Source organism: Salvia hispanica, chromosome 1 (genome assembly GCF_029641045.1).
Source record: "Salvia hispanica isolate PSC_SH4W2 chromosome 1, Shi_PSC_v1, whole genome shotgun sequence".
NCBI classification, from domain to species: Eukaryota; Viridiplantae; Streptophyta; class Magnoliopsida; order Lamiales; family Lamiaceae; genus Salvia; species Salvia hispanica.
In genome coordinates this window covers 51,783,111-51,788,807 of record NC_142692.1, presented here as the reverse complement: position 1 = coordinate 51,788,807, position 5,697 = coordinate 51,783,111, and the positions used below count along the sequence as shown (strand labels likewise).

The following is a 5,697-nucleotide window of genomic DNA, read 5'->3' as shown; positions in this document are numbered from 1 at the left end:
AATACTTTTAGAACTTTTTTTTTTCTATTTCTTTCTTACTTTATCAATTTTACATTAAAATTCATGATGAACTAAATGTTCATACTCTTTAGAGACGAGGGAGTATTTAGAGACGAGGGAGTATTAAATAGTGGCATTACGATTCTATGCCCTAAATTTGTGATTGTCGTTCTATTACTAAATAATGAATATAAAATTACATGCATATAGCAATTTAAAGACAATTAGAACTCTAAAAATCTCATGATTTCTAAATGGTTGTAGTTAATATGTTAGGAAGAGTTAGCTATTGTTTACAAGTTTACAACTCATATAGTAGATATATAGGCAAACAGGGCAGTGACAAAATGCAAAATCTAAATATTGTACAAACTTCAAATTATGATCTGGATCATAAGAAAATGTCAACAGATGACAAAATAATATCAACGGAAAATATCAATACTTTGTCAACACAACATCAATGTTGACACTATATTAGGGCATCCACAATGAGGCGGACTATACGACGCCCTAAGCCCCGCCCTATGCACCGCCACATCAGCATTTTATCCTCCGTCTCTTCCACCTGCAATGAGGCGGACTATACCTAAGCCCCGCCCTAAGCATTTTACTTATTATTTGAATATTTAAACACCATAAAAATTCATTAATCCTATTTTTTATGTTTGCAAATATATCAATTAGCAAGAATAAAAATATAAAAACACCACAAATTAAAGGCATATCCTATTGTCAGTATTTATTTTTTATTTTTTATATTTTATGCTTGCAAATATGGAAATCGTCGGAATTCATTATTGAATTTAGAGAGAAATTGAGATGGGGAAGAGAGTAAAGTGAAATGTGTGAAATGAAGTAAAAAAATTGGTGATATATATAGAAGAAAATATAAAAAAAAAAAAGAAAAAAAGAAAAAAGAAAAATGTGTCCATAGTCCGCCCTATAGTCCGCCTCCCCTGCAATGGGGCGGACTATAGGCCGGACTATGCAAAAATGTGTGCATAGTCCGCGGACTAAAGAATGGGCTTAGGGCGGGTTGCTGCAATGGAGGACTAAGGGGCGGACGATGTCGTCCGCCCCATTGTGGATGCTCTTAACATATTTTGTTGATGTTATTTTATCACCTGTTGACATTTTTTAACGGTTAAGATCATAGTTTAAAATTTATACAATATTTAGAGTTTGCATTATATTATCCCTTGCAAATATAATCATAAATATTTTATGTTTTTATACCCCTTCTATTTTTCTTTGCGGTCGAAAGCGTGAAGCAATATATAGTTGTTTATCTTTAATTATCGAGATGATCAACTATTTAAAATAGTTAGTTACTAAGATTTGTTTTACATCAACATGATATTTGTTGTGAGATGGGCAAGAATGAAATGTGATATTGAATATTGATTATAAATATTTTATGTTTTTATACCCCTTCTATTTTTCTTTGCGGTCGAAAGCGAGCGTGAAGCAATATATAGTTGTTTATCTTTAATTATCGAGATGATCAACTATTTAAAATAGTTAGTTACTAAGATTTGTTTTACATCAACATGATTTTATTGTGAGATGGGCAAGAATGAAATGTGATATTGAATATTTGTGGGTAGGTTGCTTCCTAATTCTGGACGGGGAGATGGTTATGTTTGTGTCTCAAGAGTCATGCTTCACTTAAAGCTATTTATTCTCCTCACCCAAATCTCAATTAAATATCCAAATAGAAAAACAATGCATATTGTAGAGAAATCAGAAGTGGTCAAACAATACCCATGTGATATTTTCTAGTGTGGCCCCATCTTGATTATTACTACATTTTAATTATACATATATATAGTAGTAGTATAATGTAACATTGGAGCCTCCTTTATTTTAATTTATTTTAATTTGGTTGGAGATGTGCATGTCCTATGTATATAAGGCAGGGTCCTTTACCTCCAAAGTGCATTGAATCCTTCCACCAATAACACATTTCATTTATACACCAATTTCCGGCTTTCCCTAAGGATAATTTTTTTATTCAATTATTTGCAATCTCTGCACCTTCATATTTCACACATACACATTAACTACTTATGTCACGATAAATGAGTTCTTTGAATGTGGTCAATATCGTTTTATTGCTTATAATATATATGGGTGAAAGATCAGAAGAATGGATGAAATTACTGAAAAACTGTGTCATTACAGACTAACAGTTATATGAAATTCCCATTACTATACATGGGTAAAAAATTAAATACAGTAGTATATTTTAGCAAATTTAGGCGGTAAATCGTTTTTCTATTAGTATCACACGATCGAAAAACTATTCACATTCCTAACAAAATCTCATCGAAAAATCTTTTCGTTACTCGAAAACATCCGACTTTGTTGGGCTGAATTGAAGAATAGCTGGTAAGGCTTGCAAGATGGACCTCTCTTTTCTATTACTAACAATATTAGCCCCAAAATCAACATTTAAAATATAAATGGCCCAACTAGTATAAAACCATGAGAGTCCAATAATATATGCACATACATAAATATTTCCAAACTACAGCACCCTGTTTTCATAAGTCAACTTAATTAAATTAGTATGCTGCATGCATACATTCATAAAAGACAAATTATTACTTAATTTAACAAATTTCCAAAAAAGATTAATTTCAGAGTAATATTCAAAAGCAAACTTGGATGAACTATGGTTTGTGTTAATTAAATTAAAAACAAAATATCTTATTTAGAATCTAAGAATTTTAGGGCCAAAAATTTGGGTCGTTACAAAGTAGGAATATCTTTTTGGGATCTTTCTATCTAAATTGTCTTCCTTTAGCGTCCTTAATAGCATTAAAAAATGTCTTATCCAATTTTTTTATCGTAGCCGTAAAGAAATATGGAAGCAAAAATATAGTGGAAGACAAGAGAGTACAGAGAACTGTCAACATTTTATTGCTCTGTAAATTTTGGAGATAAGATAAATGACAGCAACTACAAGTATAAATAGAGAAAATGAATCTCATAAAATTCTAACTAATTAAAACTAAATCAGCTAAATAGAATACCACTAACTAAAACACAGAAACGTAAATCCTAAATAAATGAACAAAACTTGGACTACTTCAACTCACTCGTAAGTTTCACCATTTTTCAATACTCCCCCTTTGTGAAAACTTACTATCAACAACGCCAAGAGCGGCTCAGAATTCTTCAAGTTTAGCTCGGCTAAGTGCCTTCGTAAAAATGTCAGCAACTTGATCTTCACTTCTTATCTTCTGCAAATCGATCTCTTGATCCTTTTCCAGAACAAAATGATGATGTACTTCAATGTGTTTTGTTCGAGCATGGAACACTGGATTTTCAGCAAGCTTAATAGCACTTTCATTATCACAACGAATCAGAACTAGATACTTCAAGTCATAGAAAATTTCTTGGACAAGTCTCTTGAGCCAAACATACTCTTGAACAGCCATAGATGCTGCCACATATTCATCCTCGCAACTTGATAGGGCAACCGTGTTTTGCTTTTTGCTGCACCACGAGATTGCTGCTGATCCCGTATCGAAACAATACCCTGTTGTTGAGTGTCTATCATTTATATCACCAGCTCAATCTGCATCTACAAAACCACTCAATAAGAATGTAGTTCCTTGTTTATAATGCAGTCCAAAATTCAAAGTATTCTTGATATAGCGAAGAATTCGCTTTGCTGCAATCAAATGAGGCTCTCGCGACTCTCCCATAAACTGCCAATCTTTGTCTCGTGTTGAAGAGGTTCTTTATGCAAAAGACAAAGGAAATAGCAAGTTTATAGCTAAATCTCTATCAACTGGGGGTAATTTTTCCAAAGGTGAAGGGCATTCGAAGAAATCTCCTCCAGAATGTTATAGATGTGGAAAGCTCCGACACATTAAGCGCAATTGTCGTGTGAAAGTGAAGTGTGAACGGTGTGGGAAAACTTACCATATTCAACGTAATTGTCGCACAGATTTTGCTAAAGAAGGAGCAAATGTGGCTTACGAGCATGATGAGCATGAACAACCAAAGTGAGATCAGTGCTTATCCATTAAAGATATATGTCAAGATAAGATGTCAAAACCAGTTGCAGATGCTGATACGAGGGTTAATGTCTCTATAGACTACAACTATGAATGGATCATTGATTCGGGATGCTCTCACCATGCAACTGGAAATGATTCTCTACTCTCGTGTGTTCGTCCACACAAACAAAAGAAGGTTATTATGACTGTAGATAATTCACTACACCCAGTATTCAATGAAGGGCAATTCTGCGTCGAGAAGGATGTCTCTCTTGACGATGTTTATCACGTTCCAGGCTTGAAGAATCTAGCATCAGTTTCTCAAATTGTGGATTCTGGGAGGTATATTCTTTTTGGTCCACATTATGTGAAAATTATTTCCAACATCAAACTTCTTGATGCTGATGTTCTTTTTACGGGAAAGAGAAAAGATTCACTTTATGTATTGTCTGAAATGAAGCATATATTGAGAAAACAAGTCAATATGCTAGTGCTACACTTTGGCATGCTCGATTAGGCCATGTTGGTTTTTCAGTTATTGCAGAAAATTTCTGAAAAGAAGCTTCTTGAAGGTGTCCCTCAGTTCAAGAATATTTATCCAGATGTTGTTTTTGAGACCGAGAGACTGAAAGGCTTCGGTGTGATCAATTGAAATATGCAAGACAAGTTTAACCTTAATAGCTATATTCTTTTATATATATATATATATATATATATATATATATAGTTGTGATCAATGTCAAACTCTTCTTAAAGACCGAACTAGAGACCAAATTAGGGCCCTCCATCTTCTTAATCTTGTGGTTAGGATTAATTTACCATTATTTTATTATTTTATCCCTAAAAAACTTGTTGAAGGGTATTTTTGGAAATCACTAATTAACAGACATAAAATACTAAAATACGTGTTTCCTCCATTTTTCTCTCAATTCTTCGATCGTCGATCTCTTATTCAATCTTCATCGATATCCTTCTCGCAATCTCCTTCATCTTCATCGATCTCCTTCTCGCAATCACCTTCATCTTCATCGATCTCCTTCTCGCAATCACCTTATATCTTCATTGATCTCCATCGCCGGACAATTGTGTTGCCAAAATTCACGATCGCCGGACAATGGCCTCAATCGCGATCTGCCTCAGTTTTCGTAATCTTCTAAATCTCATCCATGGAGAATTCCATACGTGAAATGCATCAACATCTCAATGTAGTAGGAGTGACACCAAAAAATTCTGCGGTGGATGTGGAGCTTCAATCTGGATCCGCCGCCGGAGGATTTGCCTCCGCCGGTGAAGTAGTACTACATCGACGACATCAACGGTGGGATTTGGTGAATTCCGTTAGAATTTTTCTATCTCTCTCTGAAATATTAGGGATTTTGTTAGAAATCTTGATTTAGTTTTTTCAATTCGGAATTCTAGTCAAATTGGATGTTATTTTGATACTTGTAAGTTTTTAGTATGAATTCTGAAATCCTAGCCAATTTCGAATTTTGAATCCTAGCCAATTATAGCCAATTCTAAATCTGATATATGTTTTTAATATTGATGAACAATCTTTGTTGAACCTTGTTGGTGAATATTTTTTCGATTTTTTCATGTTTGTTGTAAAAACAAATCTATAATGAAGTAACAGTTTGACTGAATGAAGTAATCCGCAGGTTGAATGAAGCAACGTGAACTT

The 5,697-nt window shown here is 33.8% G+C and overlaps 1 pseudogene; it reads left to right on the top strand.

The window, feature by feature from the left end:
* Positions 1-3,635: 3,635 nt before the first annotated feature.
* LOC148934101 (uncharacterized) lies at positions 3,636-4,668 on the top strand (annotated as a pseudogene).
* Positions 4,669-5,697: the final 1,029 nt, after the last annotated feature.